The 16,945-nt window shown below is 39.7% G+C and overlaps 1 long non-coding RNA gene across 2 annotated transcripts in view; it reads left to right on the top strand.

The window, feature by feature from the left end:
- The window catches only part of LOC109028916 (uncharacterized), a 176,651-nt gene that overhangs the window by 769 nt on the left and 158,937 nt on the right, over window positions 1–16,945 (top strand). The window lies entirely within an intron of this gene.

Genomic DNA, 16,945 nt, shown 5'->3' on the forward strand with positions numbered 1-16,945 from the left:
TGTGGTAGGTGTGTTTACATCCAGCATTTCGACACTTCATGATGTGACTGTTTTAATAACCTGTTTGCCCCTGGTCCACCCTTTCCATTCACCTTTAGTATTTTCTTCTCCAAATCCATCATGGATGCCACCACTATGCTCCTTTTTCTCCCCTTGAATTCTGATTTCATCATCACAAGTTGTGTTCAGAAACTTTCAATGGTTTCTGTCCTGTTTCCTATTTCTAAAGTCTTGCATACTCTGACCCTGACTCATCCAACTAACTTCATTTCTCATTACCTCTAAGTGCAACCACCACTTCAGTCCAGATAGTATAGTTTCAACCATATTTATTCCTGATTCCAAGTCTTTTTGTTTGTTTTAGAGACAGAGTTTCTCTCTGTTGTCCAGACTGGAGTGCAGTGGTGCGATCACAGCTCAAGAGAGCCTCCTGTCTCAGCCTTGCCAGTAGCGAGGACTACAGGCAAGCACCACCATGCCTGGCAAATTTTTAAATTTTTAGTAGAGATGGGGGTCTTGCTATGTTGCCCAGGCTGGTCTCAAACTCCCGAGCTCAAGCAGTCCTCCTGCTTTGGCCTCCCAAAGTGCTGGGATTACAGGCGTGGGCCACTGTGCCAGGCTCCAAATCTTCATTTGTGTTGTTCTTGTGTGGAATGCCCTTCCTCATCCCTTCCTAGTCTCCAAACTTTGTACACACTCAGTTGAACCCATTTCATGGGTCCCTGCTGAAGACATGCCACTTCTACCAAGCCTTTTCTCCATATTATTCCCCTTTTTTGTCCTCTGATGGCCTAAATACGTTGCAATAACACTCAGGTGCTTATCTCTTACTCATTGTTGTCATTTTTTTTTGCTGCAGATGTGTTCAAGAAATGTTTATTAAACACCTAATATCTACCAGGTGCCTTGATAGGAATACCAGGTAGAGCAAGACAAATGCAAACATTGCCCTTATTTCTTCAAATATTTTTTCTTTCCATTCTCTTGCTCCTCTCCTTTGATGTGACTATTGGAGTCATGTGCATGTACATAATATACATGTATATTGAGCTAACTGGCATTGTCTCACAGCTCAGTGATGCTCTGTTCATTTTTTTTTCAAGATTTTCTTTATGTTTCCTTTTGGATAATTGCTATGTTTTCATATTCATTAATCTTTTTTCAATATCTAATATTGAAATCCTGTCCAGTTCATTCTTCATATAAAACATTGTAGTTGTTGCCTCTACCAGTTTGATTTGGGTGTGGGTGTGTGTTTTACATCTTTTATGTCTTAACATGCTCAACTTTTCTGCAGCTTCTTAAACACATAGACTACAATTATAATGACAGTTTTAATATCCTTGTCTACTAATTCTATGATCTATGCTATTTCTGGCACAGTTTCTATTGATTGATTTTTCTTTTCTTTACAGTTCATAATTTCCTGCTTCTTGCATGCCTGGAAATTTTTTTTTTTTTAACAAGATGCTAGACTTTGTAAAATTTACTTACTTGAAAAACAATTTTGTTCTTTTGGGTTTTGATTTTTTTTAGGTGGAACCAATTCAGTCATTTATGTAGGGTTAATTGTGTCCCACTACTAAGACAGTACCCTTCAAAGTTCCTTACCCCATACCCAAAGTGAATTAGGTGGTTTTTCTACTTTGGTAGGAACGGGAACTGAGTTTGTGGACTTTTTTTTGCTCTTTTCCTTTCCCTGTCTGGTAATTTATTTCTTCTTCTTTCTTCTTCTTTCTTCCTTCTCCTTCTTCTTCTTCTTTCTTCTTCTTCTTCAGATGGAGTCTCGCTCTGTCACCCAGGCTGGAATTCAGTGACGCAGTCTCGGCTCACTGCAGCCTCTGCCTCCTGGGTTCAAGTGATTCTCATGCGTCAGCCACCTGAGTAGCTAGGTTTACAGGCACCTGCCACCACACCCTGCTAATTTTTGTATTTTTCGTTGAGATGGGATTTCACCATGTTTGGCTAGCTGGCCTCAAACTCTTGTCCTCAAGTGATTCACCCACCTTGATTTCCCAAAGTGCTGGATTACAGGCGTGAGCCGCCACACCCGGGTGGATGATTAACACATGTAATCATCATAAAATTTCAGAATCCTAGGAATAGATAGAAGATCCTAGAAGTTTCCAGAGAGGATAAAAAATTATATTCTAAGGATTGGAAATCAGAACAAGATTGTACTTCTCCTCAGCAGCACTGGAAGCTAAGACACAGAGAGCAATTAAATTTTTAGAAAAAATTATTTGCAAACTAGAATTCTATATCCAACTGTATTAGGTTTCTAGGGCTGCCATAACAAGATACAACAAACTGGGTGACTTAAAACAATAGATAGTCACTGTCTCACACTTCTGGAGGCGAGAAGTCAGAAGCCAAGATGTCATGTGCTCTCTGAAAGTGTAGAGGATTCCTTCCTTGTCTCTTCCTAGCTTTCTGGTAGTTTGCTGGCAGGCTTTGGTGTTCCTTGGCCTGCAACTGCATTACTTCAGTCTCTGTTGTCATTATCACATGGCGTCTTCCCTTGTGTATCTGTTGTCAGCTGGAAATCATCTTATAAGAACTTCCTATTTTGGTATGACCTTACCCTAAATTAGTTGCATCATCAGTGACCTCATTTCCATATAAAGTCACATTTTGAGGTTCTGGGAGTTAGAACTTTAATTTTTTTTTTTGAAGGGAAGAGATACAGTTCACCCCATAACACCAACCAGAGTATCAATCAGGTATGAAGGAATAATGAAAAATATTTTACACATGTAAGTTCTAAAAATTGTTAACCTTCCATACATACTTTCTCAAGAGCTGCTAGAAAATGTGCTCCATCAATAGTAGGAAGTGAGCCAAGCCAAGTACAGTAGCTCATACATTAGTTCAAACAACTCAGGAGGCTGAGGTGGGAGAATCACTTGAGCCCAGGAGTTTGAGGCTGCAGTGAGCTATGATTGTGCCACTGCACTCCAGCCTGGGTGACAGAGTGAGACCCCATCTTTAAGAAAAAAAGTTCGCTGGCCAGGGCCGGTGGCTCATGCCTGTAATCCCAGCACTTCGGGAGGCTGAGACATGTTTATCACTTGAGGTCAGGAGTTCGAACCCAGCCTGGCCAACATCGCGAAACTCCATCTCTACTAAAAATACAAAAATTAGCCAGGGGTGGTAATCCCAGCCCCTCGGGAGGCTGAGGCAGGAGAATCACTTGAACCCGGGAGGTGCAGTGAGCCAAGATTGTGCCACTGCACTCCAGCCTGGGCAACAGTGCAAGAATCTGTCTCAAAAAAAAAAAAAAAAAAAAAAAGCCAGTAAAGGTATGTGTAATCCAAGAAAAAGAGGATCCAATATAGAGGAGATTAAGGTGATTTCAAAATGATTAGTGTATCAGGGTGCCTCACAGAAACAGAACCAATAGAATATATTTAGATATATAGAAAGGATTTATTATGATGTATTGGCTCAGGAGACTACAGAAGCCAAGAAATCCCGTAATTTGCTGTCTTCAAGTGGGAGACCCAGAAAAGATGCTTTAGTTCCAGTCCAAGCATGAAGAACCAAGGCCTGAGAACCAGAAGAGCCTCTGGTGTAAGTACTAGTCTGAGTCCGAAGGCCTGAGAACTGAGAACACTGGAGTCCAAGGGCAGGAGAAAGATATCTGAGCTCAAACAGAAAGGGCAAATATGCCCTTCCTCTGTCTTTTTGCTCTATTTGGGCCCTCAGTGGATTGGATGATGTCTGTTCACATTAGTGAGAGTGATCTTTACTCAGTTTACTGATTAAAATGCTAATCTCTTCTAGAAACTTCCTGACACACTCAGAAATATTGTTTTACCAGCTATCTGAGCATCACTTAGCCCAGTCAAATTGACACATAAAATTAATCCACCACAATTGTGAAGGGAAGCCTAGGGGTAGCAGACATGCAGCTGGCAAAGAGAGCAATCCATTCACACTGAAGCAGGGCAGAAGTGGAGGTGAGGTGTTGCCAAGAAAAAAATGAAATATGTAGTTCACCAGTGTGGGTGAGCATACTGATAACACATTTATGCATTTTAGTGGAGAGTTTGGGAATAAATTGGTGATAGGCACATAGAAAACTAAGCAAATGGGAGGAAATAAAGCAATTATTAACTCCAAAAAAACCTGAAAAGCCCTGTAATAAAGGAAATATATAATGAGTATAAGGTGGATCAGCTGCATACAACATATTCAGCAACTTTTAATTTTTTTGAGTATAAACCCTGTAATGCTGTTTGCATTTTTAAAGACATTTTAATAAAAATGAAAATTAATAAATAGGAATCACAATACTAAAGATAATATTTGATATATTTTATTTTGAAATATTTAATTTGTATTGGCCTCATGTTTTCAATTTGAAATCTTTGCTCTTGGGAAGGGGAATAAGAAAACTTAATTATAAGCACAATTTGCTGAAAAAGCACAGACTTACTAGGTTTAAAGTAGTGTTTAATGATTAGACAATTTTCATTTAATAGATTTGTACATCTGCTTTGTTTGGTATTTGAATCTCATTGTGCTGTAGTCTGTGGATTTGCTACCCTTGATCAGATACTCTCCCTTGGTTCAATCAATTCTATCTGGTACAGTGGAAGTAATGGTTCACCCAGGTCTCTGATAAGTCTGGGGGTAGAACATCTTCCCTTAGAAAAGGCTAGAGTACAGCAGGCAATGTATTTGGCCTGTCTAATATAGTACATTACATATACATTTGGGAAAAATGTTGCAAATTCCATAAGAGTAGCAGCCTGACATTATGGGAAGAGCACAGGACTAAGTGTCAGGAGCTCTGGTTACTAATCATAGATGAGCCACCTTGTGATAGTGTGATCTTGACAATGTCACATTCTCACTCTGGACCTGTTTCCTTATTTGGCACGACCACTGAATAAGATCTGTCTGAGCTAGCTGCATTGACATCCACCTGTATGTAGTCCCAGTTCTTGGAAGACTGAGGCAGGAGGATGGAGGCTGGGAGTTTGAGGCTGTATGATTGCGCCTGTAAATAGCCACTTTTCTTCAGCCTGAGCATCACAGCAACACCCCAAATCTTTAAAAAAATCTGTCAGCACATAAAAATTACTTTACTCTATGTCAATAAAGTAATTAATATAAATACAGATTCCCTTGAACTTCATGGACTTATCAAATCAGAATCCTTAGGAGAAGGCTCTGGGAATCTATATTTTAAAAAATCCCTAGTGATTCTGACACAGCTAGCCTGACACAGGGACCTGTGTTCAGGATTTAAAAGATTATTTCTAGGGCCTTTTTCTACTAAAATTCAGTTTCCCTATAAAACTGCAGAGAAAAATTATTGAGAAAATGATTTTCATTATAAAAGAATATGTAGCTCTTGCATAAAGGGCAGCATTTCTAGCTAATTTTAAAATTTATTTTATATTATTTTAGGCATAGATAAGGAAGAAAAAAGTTTTGGAAACTACTTCTGAGAGGGAAAAATATGCCTGAAATTAACCAACAGCCAGCTTGTACTTAACATACAAAATAAACAAAAGAATCAACTATTGTGTAAGGAGAGAACCCCGAAATGTTCCTCGTTAATCGAAATTCAAGAGTATTAGCGTCGGGAAAGATCTAGAGAGTCCAACTCCCTCATTTTAAAGAAGAGAAGATGGATTGCTGTCCTACATTCAAAGGAGGCCATTAGGAGCATGAACCAAGGGAAGCTGATTTTCCTTCTATGCCTCTCCCAGGTTATTAAATCACCAGGCCTCCTAATCAAGAATTGCTCTTTGTGTGGAAGAACTCCTCTTCACCTGTTGCTTCCTCATATTACTTCCTGCCTCAGAGATGTAGAGGAACTGTAAAATTAGAATAGGATGTTTGGGTCTAGACAAATCCCAGTGAAAGCTAAATTATGGAAATTTAGTCTTTGTATAAAAAATGAAAACCCTAAGTAGGCTGCCAAGGTACAAAAGCTTTCTTAACCCGAGACATTGCAAATACAACGTACTAAGTGAAAAAAGGAGTGGGTAGGGAACAGTGGGGGTAGAAGGCTGTCTAAAGGGAAGCTAGGAAAATGGAAAGTAATATGGAGAAGCAACGTGCTCCAAGTGGAGTGTTTTACTATTTCATTGCCTGTTGAGCTGTACACAAATAGGCACTACTACATAAAATAGCTATTTGAAACAGTTATGCCATTGCAGGGTAGAACATTACTCTCAAGTAAAGGCTTCTAACAGTACAATTAAAGTCTCAATCTTCTTTTTTTAACAGAATTTCTCTGATGTACTCAGCAAAGTAAAATTTTGAATAAATAGATTCTTTTATTTGAAGTGAATGATATTGTCAAATGTTAAAGAGTCTGCATTTTAAAATAATTTAAACAATATATAAAAACACTTGGCCTAATTAAGTAAACATAACAGTATGGAAAAATCTCTTCAAGAGCACCTTTGAAGGGAAATTTTATCACAGATCTCAGATCAGAACATAGAAACCCATCTGTGAGTTCCAGAGATCTAACATAAACCCTACTTTTCCTTGTAGGATGAGTTGCAGATTCTATTAAAGTGTAAGGGTTGACTTTTTTAATGTCACTTGTTTCATCATCACTCTGTAATACATGTAAAGGCACAGACTGATGTATTTTTCTGGCATCTTCCTGACGCACCCTTGCCCTATATAAATCGGTTTGCCAGGATCTTGTTGCTTAAATTAGCGATTGCAAACTCTTGGTCCTGCCAACACAGCCGATTGTGCCAATGTTCTCAGCATCTACTGGCACATGAACTATTGCCTTTTCTTTGGCTTTCTGCATGTACCTGGGGCCATCATCCTTCCTTCACAAAGCAGCAGTCTGGCTTAGTTGTCCCTGAGAAAGACTTCAGGATTGGTTGGACTCACTCTGGCCCTCTTCAGGTTGTGCATCCTGCACAATGTATTTTCAGCCACACAATGTATTGTTCAGGATTTGTCGTGCACATACTTGCAGATTGGCAGAGCCAAGTGCCAGAGATGAGAACCTTTTAAGTTGTTGTCAAACGTCATAAAATGTGTTCCGTGATTAATTTTGTGGGCACAGATTGGTTTTTGCACAGAGTCCAAAATTTAGGATATGTCACAGTGACTAAATGGCACCGGCATGCTGAATGAATTTGGAATTTGTTTTGTCAAGTGTGGGAGCAGGCACACAGATGGGCTTTGATCCAGTGGTGCTGCTTGGAATTCTCATTATAGCAATGATGTCACTTGTCACGTGGAGTAAGTGATAATGCTGCCAAATTGTGGAAAAAGCAAGGCAAATAGGAAAGTACACAGACCAAGAGAAAGGACTTAGGTAGCACAGTAAGCTTTCACTATCAGATGAATGGACATAAAACATTGTTTTAGGGCTGCCAAAAATATGCATAGTAAAAATACAGGCAGAAAGGAAAACTTCCAACTGAAAGGGCCCTTAAAGTAGGGCCCCTGTAATCCAAGAAGTCTTCACTTCTTAGAGAAAATCAAGTAAAGCAAACATGTCCTTGATTTTTATATTAGGCTATGAAAGAAATTTCTGAGCTGCAATCAAGAGTCTTTCTGCAATATCTAACCAAACCAAAGCCAAAGTATTTTGCTTTATAAAAAAAACCTTTGTCTATGAAGAAGATCAGCAGTCATGCTGGGGAACTGAAAAAAACAAAAACCTTATAGTGGCAAAGAAGTACAGTATACTCTCACCAAGCGTGCACATCAGAATTCTCTGTAGGGCTTTAAAAATATATTCCTGATGCAGCTACAGCAGTGCTTAGAGGGAAATTTATAGCTATAAGTGCCTATATTAAAAAAAAGAAAAATATCAAATTAGCAACCTAAACTTCTCTCTTAAGACACTTAAAGCAAAACAAACTAAACTCAAACTAAGTAGCAGAAAGGAAACAACAAAAGTTAGGGCAGAACTAGAATAAAATAAAAATGATACAGAATAGGAAAACATAGAATATAAATAAAAACAATTGAGAAAGATGATGAAACCAAAATCTGGTTCCTTGAAAAGATCAACAAAATTGACGATGCTTTAACTAGACTGACCAGGAAAAAAAGAGGAATTACTAAAATCAGGAATGAAATGGGACATTTCTACTAACCTTACAAGAATAAAAAAGAATATTAGGAAATACTATAAAAATCTCTCTCTCTTGCCACACACGCAGTATATACTATATATAACTGAATGTATGTCATGTAACTTATCTAATTTGTTGAAAAATATAATTTATATTTGTCACACAATTCACGTCAGAGGGTCACCATGTAAATTTTGATTCAAAAACTCGAGTATGGCATGAACATTTGTATTTTCTGAAAATATAAAGGTTTTTGTGAGTGACATGTACTTTTTGTTGAGAACCATTGATCTACTACATAGAAGGCATAAAAATTGTTGAATTACAATTAAATATGCATCAATTAGAATTAGGTATAGCTGCATATAAACACAAAAATCCAGGCTGGGCATGTTGGCTCATTCCTATAATCCCAACTTTGGCATGATCTCAGCTCACTGCAACCTCCGCCTCCCGGGTTCAAGCAATTCTTCTGCCTCAGCCTCCCCATTAGCTGGCATTACAGGCGCCTGCCTCGACGCTCAGCTAATTTTTTGTGTTTTTAGTAGAGATTGGATTTCATCATGTTGACCAGGCTGGTCTTGAACTCCTGACCTCAAGTGACCCACCCACCTTGACCTTCCAGAGTGCTGGGATTACAGGTGTGAGCCACCACGCCCAGCTATTCCCAGCATTTTGGTAGGCTAAGGCAGGAGGATCACTTGAGGCCAGGAGTTTGAGATCAGCTTGGGCAACATAGCAAGACCCTGTCTCTACAAAAATAAAAAATAAAAAAATTAGCTAGTCATAATAGTGTGTGCTTGTAGTCCTAACTACTTGGGAGGCTGGGGCGGGGAGATTGCTCAGGCCCAGAAGTTCAAGGTTGTAGTGTACCACTACACTCCAGCTTCAGTGGCAGAGCAAGACCCTGTTTTGGAAAACAAACAAAAAACTGTTTTGAAAAAAAAAAAAAAAACCTCACAAAAGTCCAAAATAGTAGTGCATTTAAAGTGAATGAAAGAAATCCATAGATAGGTAACTTGGTGCAAGTATGACAGCCCCATGGTATCACCGGGATCCCAGCTTTTTTCATTTTGCATCACCATCCTAGGACATGGCTTCCATAGTCAAGTTCACTCATAATCTGAGATGGCTGCAGGAATTTCAGTCATTACATGTGAGTTGCATGCCAGAAAAAAAGAATAAGGAATTGCAGAAGGGTAAAAATCACCCTTCCCAGTTGAATAAGCATCTTTAAAGCACCCTTTTCAGATGTCCAACATAATATTTTGACCTATATCTTCTTAGCCAGACTCAGTTACATGTCTCCATCTTACTGCAAAAGAACTAGGAAGTAAAATCTTTTATTTTGAGTGACAAAGAGCCCAGCTACAAAATCTCAACTCTGTCCCCAAGGAAGAAAGGCAAAATAAATATGGGGATAAGCCTTCAGCAAGCTTTGCCATACTACACCACAACTTCTGGAAATTACCTTTAAACCTAGTTCCTGCAGCATTCCCGGTCAATAGATTTATTTCCCTTCGTTGGAAAGTTTTCAACTTGTTAACTCAAAAACATTTACTAGCAGGTGCTACGGGAGAGAGGAGAAATGTCAGATGTGTTCATGTCCTTGAGGAACTTTCAGTCAATTTCAGCAAACGGAAACTACACCAATGAGACAGTAGGAATGTTATCTACCTGTATGTACTACAATGCTATGTTTTATGGTTTGGACCACTACTTTATATTTTAAACCTAAAAACCCATTGTCCGCAAACTGACTCAAACTAAATTGAAATAAGCCACATTACTGTTTTAACCCAAACTGATTCTGAAAGCTAGTATTTACTCAACTACAAACCATTCAGTAGTGTGAAGATTAAACAAACAAGCAAACGAAAAAACCCTCTCCAGATCCTCCAGATCCGTGTTTCCCCTTCCTTCCTTTCCTGTCTGTCTGTCTTTCTTTCTTTCTTTCTTTCTTTCTTTCTTTCCTTCCTTCCTTCCTTCCTTCCTTTCTTTTCTTTCTTTCTTTTTCTTTCTTTCCTTCTTTCCTTCTTCCTTCCTTCCTTCTTTCCTTCTCTTTCTTTCCTTCTTCCTTCCTTCCTTCTTTCCTTCTTTCCTTCTTTCTTTCTTCCTTTCTTCCTTTCTCGCCCAGGCTGAAGTGCAGTGGTCCAATCTTGGCTCACTGCAACCTCTGCCTTGATTCTCCTGCCTCAGCCTCCCGAGTAGCTAGGATTACAGGCACCTGCGACCATGCCAGGGTAATTTATTTTTTATTTTTAGTAGAGACAGGATATCACCTCGTTGGCTAGGCTGGTCTCAAGCTCCTGATCTCAAGTGATTTGCCTGCCTCAGCCTCCCGAGTAGCTAGGATTAAAGGCACCTGCGCCCATGCCAGGGTAATTTATTTTTTATTTTTAGTAGAGACGGGATATCACCTTGTTGGCTAGGCTGGTCTCAAGCTCCTGATCTCAAGTGATTTGCCTGCCTCAGCCTCCCAAAATGCTAGGATTACAGGCATGAAGCACCATTCCCTGTTCTTAGTGTTTCTTATAACTTCCCAGATATAAACAAAACCTTGCAAAAGAGCATTTCAATAATCTTTAGCTTTTCGATCTTCCAACTGATGTGGCCATCAAATGGCTAGTCAGAAGACAAATAGATGAAGACAATAGCTTTATTAAAGTCAATTCAAATTATGACCTACTATGGTAAGACACTGTGCTGGGGTCTAGAGGCACCAGGACTTCACCCTTCTCTCAACAGCTCACAAACCCAGTGGAAAGGGTCAGACATATAAGCAACCAACAGAAACAAAGGAGATGGCATTAAATATTATTCTGCTCCTGTTGCTTTAGTTGTTGCTGCTTATTGTTGCTCTTGTTGTTGCTTTAGTTATAGGGGTTTTTTAACAGAGTTGCAAAGTGTTGTGGAGTAATGAGTGGGGAGAAATTATTTCTCACTGGAGGTAACCAGAAAACAGATTAGAGAGCAGTGGTTCTCAACCAGGGGCAATTTTCAAACCCACAGGACATTTGGCAATATTTGGAGATATTTTTAATGGTTATGACAATGGATAGATGGATAGTGAGGGTGAGGGTTGGTACTGGCACATAGTGAGTAGAGGTCAGAGATGCTGCTAAGCATTTTTCAATGCGTAAGACAACTCCCTACAACAAAGACTTACTCAGCGTAAAATGTCAGTAGTACCTAGGTTGAGAAACCCTGCTTGAATAAGATGGATACGTTGTACAAGGAGGATCAGAATTTTCACAAGTGGATGAATGGGGACAAGAATCCCAGAGAGAGTACTAAATGAGCAAAGCCCCATTGGAAAAAAAATATAGGCCCTGTTCAGGAAGTAGGAGGGAGGGCTTCAGTGGGGTATAGGTTACACAACGGAACCTGAGGAAGCTGTAAAAGGAAAGGGGGCTTAGCATTTAGATTGAGGCTGAGTGCAAGCTGCTAAAGTTTGGATTTTATTCTTTTGGCCAGAGTGAGCTATTGAAGGATTTAAAAAATGGAAGCAATAGGATTAAAAGTGTGTTTTAGAAATAAAATCAGAGGGAAAAGCTTTGATTCTCATAGCAGATTGTGAGAAAATTCCTTTAAGGGAGTCACCCTTATTTTGGGTGTTGTCTGATGTTTATTAACCTCTGGTTGTTGGAAAATAGCAAAACTGCAGAGAAGGGAGAAATTCTGCATATTTGGGCCTGGGTTGGATGGGCAGTGAGGGGTGAGGAAGGCCGAGGGAATGAGAGAGTGGTGCAATGCTGATGTTTGTGCTGTGAGACCCTTCTTCATGGCTTCCAGAGCCTCGGTAATCTTTACAAAAATCATAATATGCTTGTGCTTGGATTTCTTGTGCAAAATGACTATATTTGGGTTGATTGTGAAGATTGGGAGAGGAGGTTGGTGACAATGGTGCAATGGTAGCATAGAAGTAATAATTTGGATGTTTCTATAATGGGCAGTTTCTTCTCCTACTTCTTACTTTCAGATCCTGTAGTCCTGCCCCACAGAACTGCTCATGCTTCTCCAGTACGCCAGTCTACATCATACTTACATGCTCTTCTTTCTGCTTGGCATGCTTTCCTTTTCTAACAAACTTCTGCTCATCCTTCAAGACCCACTTCAAATGTTCCATTCTCTGCTCTGCCCTGTATACAAAATATCAATATTGTATTGTGTTTGCTAAAGTGTTTATTTTCCCCAACCAGAGAGTGAGCCCCTTCACGGCTAAGAATGGCATTGTAATCATCACTGACTCTCCAGCAGGTAGCAAAGCATATTACCGAAGCTCCGTGATCATTTGCTGAATGAACCATGATAAAATCAGTGAGTGGCAGAAAGATTGTGGCTCTGGGCCTACATAGCCTTTGCCTGGTTGCTGTTAGAACTACATTTTCTTCTCTTTATTAATTTTATATTTTAAACTTCATCCCCAAGCTTAAACATTTCCTTCCAATAGATGATATTCTATCAGGAAGAGAAAAAAAAAACCCAAAGTACAACTTTAATCCTTGAGTGAATGGGCTAAAATCAGGTTTCAATATGCTTTTTAGAATACTTCCATGTAATTAATTTAACATTGACCTGCTTATTAAGAGTCCATTATTAAGGAAACAATTGTAAAACTCATTAAGAGCATTTCCACAGATCTTAGCTACTGACTCATCTTGCTAGTTCTCAATAAACGTGACCTGAAAATCTCTCATTTGCAGTATCAGGTAAAATGTTATTTTTCTAACCATTAGGAAACATTTACCCTTCAGCTGATTTTTATGTGTTTTTATTGTTGTTGTTAATGTGAGGAAAGTCCTATACAGGAACAGCTGCTCATATGGGTAAATGCCTGGGAATGGTTTAAAGATGCCTTTTCAAAACATCTTCCCCACATTGGTATTATGCAGTGCCTCTGTCTCAACAATTAATAAGTATTTCCTTTTGAGTTAAACCATGAAGTATATAGTCACACTAGCTCATTTTGAGATAGGGCAAGACTCTTCTGGCATCAGAAACCGATATTTGGAATGTGGATATTTTGTCTTTTCTGTTTGTTATTTCATCTTATGTTTTCCTTCAGGATTTAGTAAAATTCTTTATGAAAGTATAAGCTGGCTCAGGTTAGGGGTTTTCAACTCTGCTAGGGGGCAAGGTTTAATGAGGGAGCCATTCATCCTGGATCTGAGGAAGTCGTAAATATGACACCAAAGTTTCAAAGGGCCCCAGAACCCTGGCAAGGTTCTGGCATGACCCTCATCCCTCGTCCCCCAACACTGACAGCCTCTCCACCACAATCTGCCTAAGAGACAATCCAGGACAATCTCACCACTCCCTTTATCCCATATACCAAACTATAAGGTCATTCCTAATAGTCTAGATCTACATCCTGTTTGTTTATTCCCTATTCTGACCCCATTGCCCATTTCCCACTTCCACCCCTTTTCTGTGCTCTGTGGCCCATTATCGTCTAAAGCCCTCATACTCTCAACCTTTTCTCTTAGTGTCTCCTACACATTATTTTTTTAACTGAAACCTGTACCTCTGAGTCCTGCTTTCTTGTAGCCTGGTTGAGTGGTGCTTATTTTCTTTTCCACACCCCTTTGAGTTAAAGCAGGAAGCCTGTAATTATTCCAGGTTCCTTTAGGATAGAGTATGACTCTTGTGAGACCAGAAACATATAGCCTATATTTGGAATGTGAATTTGAATAGAATTCCGGACTTAGAGATGGGGAGATGTCTCCCTGGTTTTTATTGCTCCTATTAGACCAAGTTCTCTTCTCCCTTGGTGTGAAATTTAGACATCATTACCAGCTACCCTTTCTTATTGCAGTTATCTGCTGACTGGGTTACTTTCCACGTTCTTTGAAGATGTAAACTCCCAGCTTATCCTCACTTGTTTGTGACAACAATTTGTCTGTCACAATTCCTAGATGATCATTTCAATACTCTCTGGCATCTGAGTCCCTTGACCTCTTCTTCTATAATGATTTCATTCTCTTCCAATCTCGGCCACTCATGCTCATGGAATGAGCCATTCGTAGCCTCCCCTCAACTTTGTCCTTATCCATAACTCCTCATCTTCCATAATCTCTGTCTCCCATCCAAGAACTAACCAGGTCCGACCATGCTTAGCTTCTGAGCTCAGACAAGATCAAGCATGTTCAGGGTGGTATAGCCATAGATCAAAATCTCAATCTCAAGCATTCTACCCTAGGCCCACCACCTCATATCTTTCCAGCTCACTGTCCCTCACATTCTGACTTAAAAATCCTTTGACCTAACAATGAATTTGTCCTACCATCTTTTCACTGTCCTTTACATCCCGTGTATCCTTACCTCCTTATCCATCCTAGATCTTATAGTCTATCATAATCATCACTCACTTTATACAACTGTAACTCCCTGGAGCCTCTTTCATGTTTTTTTCCTTCTTTGGAAAACCCCCAATCCAGTTATTTGCAGCCCTTTTCTTACTCTGTACCTGTTTTCTGGTTGCTGAACTTGGCTGGAGGAAAGTAGCCAATCTACTGCTTGGTATCACTTTAAACTCATGAGCCCCCAAATTTAAGTGGGCCCAGCAATTCTAATTCATTCAAAGAGTTTGTGAACTCTTGCTTCACAAACATGATCTCAAACCTTCTGCTCTCTCCTCAAACTTTTGCGACTTCTTGGTTCTTTATTCTCAGCTTATGGCCTTGATTTCTTTTACACGGCGAAAATGGAAACAATCAGAAGAGACCTACCACATGTGGTTCCCATCACTTCTTCCAAACCTGCTTGGATCTTCGCCTGTGTCCCCTCATCCATTCTGTCCTCTGAGGAACTGTCCATGGGTCTGTCCAAGACACAGCCCTCCTATTCTACACTAGGTCCCAGGATCTCACATCTACTCAAGGAGATCACTCTAGCAATTTTACTCTAGCCATTTTGGAGAGGCTCTCTCTTCCTGTTTGTTTGTTTTTTTAATTTTTTTAATTTTTATTTATTTATTTATTTATTTATTTATTTTAGATGGAATCTTGCTCTGTCACCCAGGCTGGAGTGCAGTGGCATGATTGTGGCTCACTGCAACCTCCACCTCCCGGGTTCAAGAGGTTTTCCTGCCTTAGCCTCCTGAGTAGCTGAGATTACAGGTGTGCACCACCACTCCTGGCTAATTTTTGTATTTTTAGTAGAGACGGGGTTTCACCATGTTGGCCAGGCTGGTCTCAAACTCCTGACCTCAAATGATCCACCTGCCTTGGCCTCCCAAAATGCTGGGATTACAGGCATATGTGACAACGCCCAGCCAAGGCTCTCTCTTCTTCCTGATCAATTTATGTCCATCAGTATATAAATATGCTTTATTTCTATATTAAAATACTTTCCCTTGATCTCAAGCTTCCCTGCAGCTACCTTTGCATTTTTCTTATCTTCTTTATAACAAAACTTCTTCAAAGTATTGTTCATACTTGTAGTATCCATTTCTGCTCTCTTACTCTCTCTTCAATAACTCTAAGTAGACTTTTATCTACACCGCTCCACCAAAACAACCCCGTCAGCATCTCCAGTGACTTCCACGTTGTCAAAGCGAATTGTCAGTTTTCAGTCCTTATCTCACTCGAAACAATTGATCACTGCCTCCTTGATACATTTTCTTCATTTGATTTCTGGGATATCATCCTTTCAAGTCTGAGCACTTACAGTGTGGCCATCTCAAATAGAGATGTCTGAGTCTTCTATCAAAATCTTCGCTGACCTTATTGGGTACTTTCTCAATCTTTCTAATGGTTTCTCTTACTTGGCTTCTTAATTTTGGAGGACCCTGAGAATTCTATCCTTAGACCTGTTCTTTGTCTACACTCACTCACTAGATGACCTCATTTGGTCTAATAACTACATACTATCTAATAACTATATACTATCAGTGCTATCCCATATAAATATAATGCAAGCCACATTGTAGATAGGTGAGTCACAGATATAATTTTGAATTTTCTAATGGCCACGTTAAAAAATGAAAAGGAAACAGGTTAGATTAATTTGGTAACATATTTTATTCAGCCCAACATATTAAAAAATTAACATTTCAACATGTAATCAATGTAAAATGAGTAATGAGATGTTTTTCATTTTTTAAAAATATTATTTGAATTTCAGTGTGCATTGGCATTTATAGCACATCTCAATTTGAACTAGCCACGTTTTGAGTGCTCAGTAGCTGCATGTGGCTAGTGGCTACTATATTAGATAGCACAGACCTATATGCTGGACATTGGCTTTTACTGAGTGAGATAGCCAGTGGAAAGGTTTTTTATATACAAAGTTTTAAATTTAAAAATATATATACAGATGGGGTCTTACTATGTTGACCAGGCTGGTCTCAAACTCCTGGCCTCAAGTGATCCTCCCATCTCAGCTTCCCAAAGTGCTGGGATTTACAGGCATGAGCCACTGTGCCCAGCCCAAATGGAAAGTGTTGGGGAGGGAAATGACATGACTACTCTTTTTTTTTTTTTGAGATGGAGTTTCACTTTTGTTGCCCAGGCTGGAGTGCAATGGCATGATCTTGGCCCACTGCAACCTCTGCCTCCTGGGTTCAAGCGATTCTTCTGCCTCAGCCTCCCAAGTAGCTGGGATTACAGGCGTGTGCCACCATGCCTGGCTAATTTTGTATTTTTTTTTTTTTTTTTTTTTTAGTAAAGACGGGGTTTCACCACGTTGGTCAGGCTGGTCTTGAACTCCTGACCTCAAGCGAGTCACCCGCCTCGGCCTCCCAGAATTCTGGCATTACAGGCGTGAGCCAGCATGCCCAGCCAGACTACTCATTTTTAAAAGGCCATCCTGGCTGCTCCGTTGAAAATAAACAATGTGGGAGTAAGGGGGCAGCAGAGAGA

The sequence above is a fragment of the Gorilla gorilla genome, chromosome 9 (genome assembly GCF_029281585.2).
Source record: "Gorilla gorilla gorilla isolate KB3781 chromosome 9, NHGRI_mGorGor1-v2.1_pri, whole genome shotgun sequence".
In the NCBI taxonomy this organism is placed as follows: domain Eukaryota; kingdom Metazoa; phylum Chordata; class Mammalia; order Primates; family Hominidae; genus Gorilla; species Gorilla gorilla.